Here is a 13979-nt window from a genome sequence, read left to right as displayed (position 1 = left end):
AGAAAATATGTTTTATGCTTTTACATTTTTCTCAATGGCAATAAAAAGAAAAGAACATGACTCCTTAGTATAGATGTAGTAACTAATAGGAGAAAATGAAAATTTATTTTTAGGATATTACAAATATAAATTCAGAATTTCTCAGACCCTGTAACTCTATTTTCTAGTCTGTCTTACCCTAAAGTGAGAGGCCAGTGAAAACAGGGATCATCCGCTTGACCACAGGGCCCGTCCCCAGCATAACGCTTGCCCCGCGGTGAGTGGCCAATAGATATTGATTAAGTTGCTCTGTTTGTCCCTGCGTCTTCGTTGCACACTTTGAGGGAATGATAGTGGCCACACCCAGCAGTTTTTAGGGGCCGGGTCTTGTGCCAGCTGTTTGAATCCTTCAAGGTGGAAGTTATTGTCCCTATTTCATAGATGAGGAAAGATCTGATTTATCTACGTGCTCCAGAGGCAGGTCTGGGGACTATATGCCGTCACTAACTAAATATGGTTGAGCTAATTTAGGTTTTAAGCTCATCTGTTCTTCAAAACAATGGCCAATTCAGCGGTACTAACCACAGGTGGGTGATCTCATCAGCTCTTCTCCAGGCCCTTATTCAACAAACTTTTGTTGAGCACCCGCCCCATGCAGGGCCCGGGGGACTTACTGAAGCCTCTCATGCTGTGTGATGTGAGCTGGGCCAGGGGTGGGGTTGGAAAACCTTGTGCCCCCAAATTACTGCTCCATATCCGAGGGAGAAGTTTTAGAAGTGCCAGAAATCACTGTCTTCAATGAGCGAATCCCCAGCACAGGCTGTGGTCCTCTGGCTTTGAATGAGAATCAACAGCTGCCAGCCTGGGCTTTCTCCTCAGTGCTTAATCAGTCCAACTGTGGCCTGTAGGCTTTTAAAAGCCCTGCCCTAGATACTTCCAACATGCAACCAAGGTTGAGGACCAGGGTACCTGCAGATGTTGGCCACTTGGACAAGTGAATCAATCACATGCATATCAGGCCTGGAAGGGCTTTCTTGAGAAGTGGCCTGGTCACCTCCCTCCCCATAGGCAGGGGCGTATTTGGGACTAGCAGTGACTGGGAGTGCCAGCTCCAGCACTCACCACTAGGTGACCTTGGGCAAGTTACACTGACCTCTCAATGCCTCAGTTTCCTCATCTGTAAGATGGGGACATAAGAATACTCTCTTTATGGCCTTGCTGTGAGAATTAACAGTTAATACACATAAGGCATCTAGAACACTGCCTGGTGCATGGCAAGCACTAGATAAGTGTTAGCTGTTGTTACTAGCTACATGCCAGACATGAGAGACTCTGTCTCTCCTACCTTTAGAGACTCAAGCAAAACAAAGAAGGAAACAGCAGCCTTCCTTACTCCTCTCTTCTAGCCTGAGAGGCTTTGTCTGTACACAGATATTACTGCCCAGGGTGGGTGGGACCCATGGTCATGGACTTAGGTGTGCTGGCCAACACCTAGGTGAGGACCATCCTTGAATCCTGAGGATGCTCTGAGTTACACAATCTCTTCTTCCCCAGTCTCATGCCTTTTTCTAGCTCTCTGTTTTTTAAGCACTCTCTAAGCCTTTACTCCATTTTGTTGGCTTGTTTCAGGTTTATCTAAATCCCAGGATGAACTGTATATGTTGACAAAGGTTTAACGTCACACATAATACAAAAATTATCATAGCATACTTTACCTTTAAAAAATATTTTTGTAGATATTTTTTATTTTTCCCTTAATCTGAACCATAAATATATTTGTATATGTGTGTGTACATACATCCAGATATATGCCAACTTACAGTCCCATCCGCAATGCATTAGAACCCATAAATTTTTTATTTTGCCACACCACGTTACTTACAGGATCTCAATTCCCCAACCAGGGATTGAACCTAGGCCATGGCAGTGAAAGCCCCGAATCCTAACCACTAGGCCACCAGGGAACTTCCAAAATGTTTTTTAATTAAAAAAAATTTTTTTTTGAAGTATAGTTGATTTACAATATTGTGTTAGTTTCAAGTGTACAGCATAGTGAGTGATTCAGTATTTTTTGTTTTTTTGGTTACACCACGCAGCTTGTGGGATCTTAGTTCCCCAACAAGGGATCAAGCCCAGGCCCTTGTAGTGAAAGCACTGTCCTAACTGCTGGACTGCCAGGGAATTCCCATGAGTATTTTTGCAGATTATTTTCCATTATAGGTTATTACAATATACTGGGTATAATTCCCTGTGCCCTATGGTATATCCTTGTAGCTTATCTATTTTACATATAGTAGTTTGTTAATCCCATACCCCCAATTTGTCCCTCCCACTTCTCTCTCCCACTTGGTAAACACAAGGTTATTTTCTGTATCTGTGAGTCTGTTTCTGTTTTGTACATACTTTCATTTGTATTATTTTTTAGATTCCACATATAAGTGATATCATATAGTATTTGTCTTTCTCTGTCTGACTTATTTGACTAAGCATAATATTCTCTAGGCCCATCCATGTTGTTGCAAATGGCAGTATTTCATTCTTTTTTATGGCTGAGTAATATTCCACTGTGTGTGTATGAGTGTGTGTGTGTGTGTGTATATTACACTTCTTAATCCAATCATCTGTTGATGGGCATTTGGCTATTGTAAATAGTGCTCCTATGAACACTGGGGTGCATGTATCTTTTTGAATTAATGGTTTCATTTTTTCCAGGTATATATCCAGGAGTGGGATTGCTGGGTCATATGGTCAAAGAGAGCTGGGTCATTGCTCTATTTTTACTTTTTTAAGGAACCTCCATAGTGGCTGTACCCATTTACATTCCCAGCAACAGTGCACAAGGAGCCCCTTTGCTCCACACCCTCTCCAGCATTGGTTATTTGTAGACTTTATGATGATGGCCATTCTGATAGGTGTGAGGTGATACCTCATTGCACTTTTCATTTGCATTTCTCTAATAACTCGCCATGTTAAGCACCATTTATGTGCCTGTTAACCACCTGTACGTCTTCTTTGGGAAAATGTCAATCCAGGTCTTCTGCCCATTCTTTAAATATTAATTAATCTTTGGCTGCATTGGGTCTTCGTTGCTGCGTGCAGGCTTTCTCTAGTTGCGGCTGGGGGGTGGGTACTCTTTGTTACGGTGCGTGGGCTTCTTATTGTGGTGGCTTCTCGTTGCGGATCACAGGCTCTAGGTGCATGGGCTTCCATAGTTGTGGCACGTAGGCTCAGGAGTTGTGGCTCATGGGCTCTAGAGCGCAGGCTCAGCAGTTGTGGCGCACGGGCTTAGTTGCTCCATGGCACGTGGGATCTTCCCGGACCAGGGCTCGAACCCGTGTCCCCTGCATTGTCAGGCGGATTCTTAACCACTGTGCCACCAGGGAAGTCCTTGCCCTTTTTTTTTTAACACGTATCTATTCTTTTTCAAATTCTTTTCCCATTTAGGTTATTATAGAGTACTGAGCCGTGCGCCCTGTGCTATACAGTAGATCCTTGTTGATGCTGCCCATTTTTTGATTGGATTGTTTAGTTTTGATACTGGATTGTATGAGCTGTTTGTATATTTTGGATATTAACTCGTCAGTAGCACCGTTTGCAAATATTTTCTCCCATTCCATAGGCTGCCTTTTTGTTTTCTTGATGGTTTCCTTTGCTGTGCAAAAGCTTTTAAGTTTAATTAGGTCCCATTTGTTTATTTCTGCTTTTATTTCTTTTGCCTTGGGAGACTGATCCAAGAAAATATTACTACAATTTATGTCAGAGTGTTTTACCTATATTCTCTTCTAGGAATTTTATGGTTTCATGTCTTACATTTAGATCTTTAAACCATTTTGAATTTTTGTATATGGTGTGAGGGAATGTTCTAATCTGTTTTACATGTAACTGTGCAGTTTTCCCAGCACCCCTTGTTAAAGAGACTGTCTTTTCTCCATAATATATTCTTGCCTCCTTTATCATAGATTAATTGACCATAGGTGAATGGGTTTATTTCTGGGCTCTCTATTCTGTTCCGTTGACCCATGTTTCTGTTTTTGTGTCAATACCATGCTGTTTTCATTGCTATACCTTTGTAGTATAGTCTGAAGTCTGGGAGGGTTATACCTCCAGCTTTGTTCTTTTTCCTCAGGATTGCTTTGGTAATTTGGGGTCTTTTGTGGTTCCATATAAATTTTAGGATTATTTATTCTAGTTCTGTGAAAAATGTCCTGGGTATTTTGATAGGGATTGCATGAAATCTGTAGATTGCTTTGGGTAGTATGGCCATTTTAATAATATTAATTCTTCCAATCCAAGAGCCTGGGATATCTTTCCATTTCTTTGAATCATCTTCAGTTTTCTTCATCAGTATTTTATAGTTTTCAGAGTATAGGTATTTCACCTCCTTGGTTAAGTTTATTCCTAGGTATTTTTTTATGTGATTTTAAATGGGATTTTTGTTTTTACTTTTTCTTTCTGATATTTCAACATTAGTGTATAGAAATGAAACAGATTTCTGTATATTAATCTTGTATCCTGCAAACTTGAATTAATTTATTAGTACTAATAGTTTTGGGGTGGAGACTTCAGGGTTCTCTATGTAAAGTGTCATGTCATCTGCAAGCAGTGATAGTTTTACCTCTTCCCTTCCAATTTGGATACCTTTTATTTCTTTTTCTTGTCTGATTGCTGTGGCTAGGACTTCCAATACTATCTTAAATAGAAGTGGTGAGAGTGGGCATCCTTGTCTTATTCCTGAATTTAGCAGGAAGTCTTACAGCTTTTCACCATTGTGTCTTACATTGGCTCAATGGGTTTGTCATAAATGTGCTTTATTAGTTGAGACATGTTCCCTCTATACTCACTTTGATGTTTTTATAATGAATGGGTATTGAATTTTGTCAAATGCTTTTCCCACATCTATTGAGATGATCATGTGGCTTTTGTCTTTTGTTAATGTGGTGTGTCACATTGATTGACTTGTGTATGTTGAACCATCCTTGTGATCCTGGAATACATCCAACTTGATCACGGTGTATGATCCTTTTTATGTATTGTTGGATTCAGCTTGCTAATATTTTGTTGATTTTTGCATCTATATTCATTAAACATATTGACCTGTAATTTTTTTTGTTTTGGTAGTGTCTTTGTCTGGTTTTTGGTATCAAGGTAATGGTGGCTTGTAGAATGAATATGGGAGTATTCCCTCCTCTTCAATTTTTAAAAATAGTTTGAGAAGTATACTGTCTTCTTTATATGTTTGGTAGAATTCCCCCATGAAGCCATCCAGTCCTGGATTTTTGTTTGCTGGGAGTTTTTAAATTACAGATTCCATTTCACTTCTAGTTATCAATCTGTTCAAATTGTCTGTTTCTTCTTGACTCAATCTTGCCAGGCTGTATGTTTCTAGAAATGTATCCATTTCTTCTAGGTTGTCAAATTACTTGGCATATAACTTCATAGTATTCTCTCAGGATATTTTTGTATCTCTGTGGTATCAGCTGTTATTTTCTCATTTCTTTTTTTAATTTAATTTTTTATCGAAGTATAATTGATTTAAAATGTTATGCCAATCTCCTGTATAGCAAAGTGACTCAGTTGTACACATATATTTTTTTAAATATTCTTTTCCATTATGGTTTATCACAGGATATTGAATACAGTTCCCTGTGCTATACAGTAGGACCTTGTTGTTTATTCATCCTATATATAATAGTTTACATCTGCTGATCCCAAACTCCCAGTCCTTCCTTCCCTGACCCCCTCCTCCTTGGCAATCACAAGTCTGTTCTCTATGTCTGTGAGTCTGTTTCTGTTTTGTAGGTAGGTTCATTTGTGCCATGTAAGTGATACCATATGGTATTTGTCTCTGACTTGCTTCACTTAGTATGATAATCTCTAGTTGCATCCATGTTCCTGAAAATGGCATTATTTTGTTCTTTTTCTACAGCTGAATAGTATTCCATTGTATATATGTACCACATCTTCTTTATCCATTTATCTGTCAATGGACATTTAGGTTGTTTCCATGTTTTGGCTATTGTGAATATTGTTGCTATGAACATAGGGGTGCATGTATCTTTTTGAATTATAGTTTTGTCTGGGTATATATCCAGGAGTGGGATTGCTGGATCAAATGGTAGCTATATTTTTAGTTTTCTGAGGAACCTCCACACTGTTTTCCATAGTGGCTGCACCAACTTACATCCCCACCAGCAGGGTAGGAGGGTTTCCTTTTCTCCACACCCTCTCCAGCACTTGTTTGTAAACTTTTTAATAATGGCCATTCTGACTGGTGTGAGTTGGTATCTCATTGTAGTTTGATTTCCATTCCTCTATTAGTGAGGTTGAGCATCTTTTCACGTACCTACTGGCCATCTGTATGTCTTCTTTGGAGAAATGTCTATTAAGGTCTTCTGTCCATTTTTCAATTAGGTTGTTTGGTTTTTTGTTGTTTAGTTGTATAAGCTGTTTGTATATTTTGGAGATTAAGCCCTTGTCTGCAGCATCATTTGCAAATATTTTCTCCCATTCTATAGGTTGTCTTTTCATTTTTTTTATGGCTTCCTTTGCTGTGCAAAAGCTTGTAAATTTTTGTTTTTATTTCTACTGCCTTGGGAGATTGACCTAAGAAAACACTGGCATGGGGCCTCCCTGGTGGCGCAGTGGTTGAGAGTCCGCCTGCCGATGCAGGGGATGCGGGTTCGTGCCCCGGTCTGGGAGGATCCCATGTGCCGCGGAGCGGCTGGGCCCGTGAGCCATGGCCGCTGGGCCTGCGCGTCCGGAGCCTGTGCTCCGCAACGGGAGAGGCCACAGCAGTGAGAGGCCCGCATACCGCAAAAAGAAAAAAAAAAAAAAAAAAAAAAAAAAAAACACTGGCATGATTTATGTCAGAGAATGTTTTGCCTATGCTCTTCTAGGAGTTTTATGGTGTCATGTCTTATATTTAAGTCTTTAAGCCATTTTGAGTTTATTTTTTTGCATGGTATGAGGGTGTGTTCTAATTTCATTGATTTACATGCAGCTGTCCAACCTTCCCAGCACCACTTGCTAAAGAGACTTTTTCCCATTTTATATTCTTGCCTCCTTTGTCGAAGATTGACCATAGGCGTGTGGGTTAATTTCTGGGCTATCTATTCTGTTCCATTGATCCATATGCCTTTTTTTTTTTTTTAACCAATACCACAGTTTTGATTACTGTAGCTTTGCAGTATTGTCTGAAGTCTGGGAGAGTTATGCCTCCTGCTTTCTTCCCCTCAGGATTGCTTTGGCAATTCTGGGTCTTTGATGGTTCCATATAAATTTTTGGATTATTTGTTCCAGTTCTGTGAAAAATATGAGTATTTTCATAGGGATAGTATTTTATCTGTAGATTGCTTTGGGTAGTATTGCCATTTTAACAAAGAAAGCAAGAGAAAAGATGTGGTTTTATTTATAATTTAGGTAAAAATAAAAAGCACAGTTAATGAACACTTTTATTTAACTTTTTTAATTTAAAATTTGAAAAAGACAGCATATCTCATTTTATCAAGCAATTTGTTTAAACCTAGAAGTTAAAGAATACGTTGGAAGGTGTTTAAAGATTGTTCAGATTAAGTTTGGCAGGAAGACAGTACTTACCTTTTGTCTAATTAATTAATCTATAAATTAATTGACTGATGTGTAATAGTTATTAGCAAAGAGTAACACCACAGAGAATTTGATCATGGAGCAGAACCATGTTTTAAGTTTTACTTAGTGTTCCTTGCTTGTTTCAATCTGATTCATTGGCAATAAGTTCTTTGTTTATCTCCCTGAGTAATAAATACTTTGTATTCTTAGTTTCTGTTGGGAGGAAAGAACAGAAATGTGTAACATAGAGCTCAAATGGGAAAAGGATTATAGGTCATGTGACTGGCATTACAGTTATTCTTTTTTTAAAAAAAGGATTCCCACATTTCTGATTTCATACATTTCTGAATCAAGGAAAGAACTTACATAATTTTATATTCCCACAGAAATCATGCTTTTTACCCCTATCACTAGGTATTCCAGAACAGTGGCTGATAAATAGTATTGTTTAATAAATGTTTGCATACATGATGAAATTAATGAGGCTAACCTTTTTTCCTGAGTTTATTGGCCACATGATTTTTTCTTTCTCTTTTAATAAATTTATTCATTTATTTATCTGTGGCTGCACTGGATCTTCGTTGCTGCACGCTGGCTTTCTCTAGGTGCCGCGAGCGGCGGCTACTCTTTGTTGCGGTGCGTGGGCTTCTCATTGCATTGGCTTCTCTTGTTGTGGAGCACAGGCTCTAGCTGTGTGGGCTTCAGTAGTTGTGGCACATGGGCTCAGTAGTTGTGGCTTGTGGGCTCTAGAGCGCAGGCTCAGTAGATGTGGTGCACAGGCTTAGTTGCTTCGCGGCATGTGGGATTTTCCCGGACCAGGGATTGAACCTGTGTCCTCTGCATTGGCAGGCGGATTCTTAACCACTGTGTCACCAGGGAAGTCTCTGATTTTTCTTTTCTGAATTGTCTACTCATATTTTGACCTATTTTTCTTCTGAAATGATATTTTTCTTACTGACCTGTGTGATATTTTTATGTGACATTTTTCCTAACTGGTCTTTTTTCTCTTTTAACTTATAGAAAAATGTAATGTATTGAAGGTTCTTAATTTTTCCATCAATATTTTTCTTCATGATTTTTGTCAGTGTCATGTTTTAAAAGTTTCACCATCCAACAGTTACATATTATCTATATCTTCTTGTGGTATTACGATGTCATTATTTACTTTCATAACTTTAGACCTTTGGTATTTACTTCCTTTTGAGGTGCTTATTGGTAATATAATTTTTTAAAATTAATTAATTTATCTCTGGCTGTGTTGGGTCTTCGTTGCTGCACGCAGGATTCCTCTAGCCGTGGTGAGCGGGGGCTACTCTTTGTTGCGGTGCATGGGCTTCTCATTGCGGTGGCTTCTCTTGTTGCTGAGCACAGGCTCTAGGCACATGGGCTTCAGTAGTTGTGGCCCACGGGCTTAGTTGCTCCACAGCATGCAGGATCTTCCTGGACCAGGGCTTGAACCCGTGTCCCCTGCATTGGCAGGTGGATTCTTAACCACTGCACCACCAGGGAAGTCCCTGGTAATATAATTTTTAACACAATTTATAATATCAATTCTCCTGCAACTGATTTGAAATGCCAGTTTTACTTAGTATTCCTTGCTTGTTTCATATACTGAATTCTTACATATACACGTGTCCAATTATGGATTTTATATTTATTTAATTGACCTGTCTCTTTTGGCACTACTACCACACTTTTAATTTTCATATAATACTATCTCACATCTGGTTTATATTACTTTTTTGTTTTTCAAAATGTTATTGAATATCGTAACGTATTTATTCTTCCATATGAACCTTAGAGCTAAAGAAAATATTACGTTAAGCTGTGCATGGAACAAAGTTAAATGTTAAAATTTAAAAATTAATCTGAGAACTGGTATCTTTACACTTGAGTCTATATATAATAACATGGCATTCTCCTCAACTTTAAAAAGTATTTCTAAATGTTTTATAGATTTCCTTAAATAAGTCTTACAGATGTTTTATTAACAAGTTATATTAAAATTATTTATTGTATTTTATAGTTTTATTTCTATTGTGAATGGAAACATTGATAAAATTAAATCTATTGTTTAGAAAGCTATTTTTACACATCTATAAATATAACAGGCTATTTTATTGAAGTGCCTTTATAGTTATAATATTTTTCTTATTCAGTTGATTTTCTTGGGTTTCAAAGTTTTCAATCATATTATCTGCTAATAATGATAATTTTATGCCTCCTTTTGCAGTGTTTATACCTAATATAGGGAACAGAAACTCACTCAGATTAGTTTCAGTGGAAAACTTGTTAGGATGCATCTAGACAAGACGACAAAAGCTGTTTGGGATCCAAGGGAAGTCTAGGGATTTTTATTTTCCTCACCTACTCTCACAGTCCCTGTGATCTCTGCATGCTGTGCAAACGGATCTATATCCTTTTCCCTTAGCGTGAACCCATGGAAGGGGTCCTGGATTGGATTATCACTATGTCAGATGGAACTACCCTCCTGGGTTACCATAGTTGAAGTACCTGATCTAATCAGTTAAATCCAGATTAGAAGGGTTTCTTTTTTTTTATTTGTGAATTTTATTTTTTAGACAGCAGGTTCTTATTAGTTATCCATTTTATACATATTAGTGTATACATGTCAATCCCAATCTCCCAATTCATCACACTACCACCACACCACCCCTGCTGCTTTCCCCCCTTGGTGTCCATACGTTTGTTCTCTACATCTGTGTCTCAATTTCTGTCCTGCAAACTGGTTCATCTGTACCATTTTTCTAGGTTCCACATATATGTGTTAATATACGATATTTGTTTTTCTCTTTCTGACTTACTTCACTATGACAGTCTCTAGATTCATCCACGTCTCTACAAATGACCGAATGTCGTTCCTTTTTATGGGTGAGTAATATTCCATTGTATATATGTACCACATCTTCTTTATCCATTTGTCTGTCGATGGTCATTTAGGTTGCATCCATGACCTGCTATCGTAAATAGTGCTGCAGTGAACATTGTTTCTTTATAAGCACACATAACCATCACTGCGAGGCTTCCTAGTGCATCTAGTAAATCCCTCTCTTTTCTGATCTTACTGCATTGGCCAAACAGCAAATTTGAATACTTACTAGGAGAGCAGATACCCTCTTGCTCTCAAAATTAACAAGATAGCTCTAACACTTTATTATATAGCTTATTTGCTATTAATTTCTGTAAATCCATTTTCTTATATATTTTAAATTCTGTATTTCTCTAATAAGAGTTTTTGAAAATCAGGAATAGATGCCATGACCAACTGCTTCTTTGAATATGTGAATACAGATGCAAAAATTCCTGAATAAAATTCTAGCGAAGCAAAACCAGCAACATATAAAAAGAAAGAATTATACCGTTGTTTCTCAGTATCGGTAGGAGACTGGTTCCAGGACAGTGCCCCCACCCCACCAGCCCCATGGATACCCAAATCCACAGATGCTCAAATCCCTTATATAAAATGGCAAATTTGACCTGCAGGTGGTTGAATCCATGGGATGTAGAACCTGTGGATTTAGAGGGCCAAGTGTACACACTGCCAGTTTATCCCAGGAATGCAATGTTAATATCTGAAAATCAATTAATGTAATATACCATATTAACATAATAAAGGTCAAAACAACCACATGATTATCTCAGTAGATACAGAGAAAGCAACTGACAAAATACAACACCCTTTCCTGGTAAAGAAGGACACTCAGCAAACTGGGGATAGCAGGGAACTTCCTCAACCTGATAAGAGCATTTATGAAAAACCCATGTCTAACAAACATCGTACTTAACGGTGAAGGACTGAAAGGTTTCCTCCACGATCAGGAACAAGATAAGGATGTCTGCCCTTGGCACTTCTACTCAAAACCATAGGATCTAACCTGGGCACTTGGGTAAGAAAAGAAATAAGAGACATCCAGATTGGAAAGGGAAACATGAAACTATATTTGCAGATAACATGATCTTGTATATAGAAAATCCTGAGGAATTTACCAAAACAAAAAAACTGCAAAACCACCAAAACCTTTTAGAGGTAATAAATATCAGCAAGACTGCTAGATACAAAACAATACGTAAAAATCAATTGTATTTCTATACACTAGCAAAGAAGAACCTGAAATTAGGGTAAGAAAACAATTCCATTTACAACAGCATCAAAAAGAATAAGATACTTATAAATTTAACAAAAGAACTATTAGAATTGTACATTGAAAACAAAACATTGTTGAAAGAAGTTAAACAGGGTGTAAATAAATCAAAAGACTTCTCATGTTTATGAACTAGAAGACATAATATTGTAAAGACGGTAATACTCCCAAAATTGATTCTTTGTAATCCCTATCAAAATACAAGCTACCTCTTTTGGCAGAAATTGACAAGCTGGTCCTAAAATTCATATGGAAATGCAAAGGACCTAGAGTAGCCAAAAGAATTTTGAAAATGAAGATAAAAGTTATAGGACTCACACTTGACAATTTCAAAACTTACTATAAAGCTACAGTAATCAAAACAGTGAGGTACTGACATAAGAATAGACTTGAGAGTTCAGAAACCCACACATCTATGGTCAATTTTTTTTTTTTTAAAGGAAAGAGGTGGCTACGTTGGGTCTTTGCTGCTGCGTGTGGGCTTTCTATAGTTGCGGCAAGTGGGGGCTACTCTTTGTTGAGGCGCACAGGCTTCTCATTGCAGTGGCTTCTCGTTGTGGAGCATGGGCTGTAGGTGCGCGGGCTTCAGTAGTTGTGGCACGTGGGCTCAGTAGTTGTGGTGCACGGGCTTAGCTGCTTTGCAGCATGTGGGATCTTCCTGGACCAGAGATCGAACCTGAGTCCCCTGCACTGACAGGTGGATTCATAACCACTGAGCCACCAAGGAAGTCCCTATGGTCAATTTGTGACAAGGGTGCCAAGACAATTCAGTGGGGAAAAAAATAGATTTTTTGACAAATGGTGCTGGGACAACTGGATATCTACATATAACATAATGAAGTTAGATTCCCTACTTCACACCATATAAAAAATTAACTCAAAATTGATTATAGGCATAAATCTAATAGCTAAAACTTTTAAAAAAAAAACCATAGGTCTTCCCTGGTGGCGCAGTGGTTGAGAGTCCGCCTGCCGATGCAAGGGACGCGCGTTCGTGCCCTGGTCCAGGAGAATCCCACATGCCACGGAGCGGCTGGGCCTGTGAGCCATGGCCGCTGAGCCTGCGCGTCTGGAGCCAGTGCTCCACAACGGGAAAGGCCACAACAGTGAGAGGCCCGCGTACCGAAAAAAAAAAAAAAAAAAAAAAAAAAAAACCCAAAAAAACCATAGGAGTAAATATTCATGACCTTTGGATTAGGCAGTGGTTCCTTAGATAGGACATCAAAAGCTCAAGCAACAGGGACTTCCTTGGCTGTCCAGTGGTTAAGACTCTGTGCTCCCAATGCAGGGGGCACGGGTTCGATCCCTGGTCTGGGAACTAAGATCCTGCATGCTGCATGGTGTGGCCAAAAACAAACAAACAAACAAAGCTCAAGCGACAGAAGAAAAAAATAGATAAACTGGTCTACATCAAAACTTACAACTTTTTGTACTGCAAATTATACCATCAAGATGGTGAAAAGACAACCCACACAGAATGGGGGAAAATACTTGCAAATCATATATCTGAAAAGAGACTTATATGCCAAATATAGAAAGAACTCTCACAGCTCAACAGTAAAAAGACAAATAATCAAATTAAATAATTGGCAAAAGATCAGCACAGATATTTCTCCAAAGATGATATATCAATACAAATGGCCAATAAACACATAATAAGATGCTCAATACCATTAGTTACTAGGAAAATTAGAATCAAAATCACAAGATACCACTTCACACCCACTAGGATGACTATAATAAAAAAGGTGGACAATTACAGGTGGTGACAAGGATGTGGAGAAGTTGGAACCTTGTGCATTACTGGTGGGAATGTAAAATGGTGCAAATGCTTTAGAAAACATTTTACAGTTCCCCTAAAGGTTAAACACAGAGCCATCATATGATCCTGCAATTCTATTTCTAGATGTATATCTAAGAGAAATAAAAACATATGTCCATACAAAACCTTGTACATGAATGTTCACAGCAGAATTTTTTCTTAATAGCCAAAAAGTTAAAACAGTTCAAATGTCTGTTAACTGATGAATGAATAAACACAATGTGCTATGTCTATACAATGGAATGTTATTTAGCAATAAACAGTAATAAGGTACTAAGGAGATCAGCCAAGATGGTACAGTAGAAAGACCCTGAGCTCACCTCCTCTCATGGGCACACCAAAATTACAACTATTTACAGAACAGTTATTGACGAAAAAGACCTGAACCTACCAGAAAAGATCTTCTGCAACTAAAGATATTAAGAAGG

This window comes from Mesoplodon bidens, assembly GCF_964165515.1.
Source record: "Mesoplodon bidens genome assembly, chromosome: 5".
Lineage (NCBI taxonomy): Eukaryota > Metazoa > Chordata > Mammalia > Artiodactyla > Ziphiidae > Mesoplodon > Mesoplodon bidens.
Note: the sequence above shows the minus strand (reverse complement) of the source record.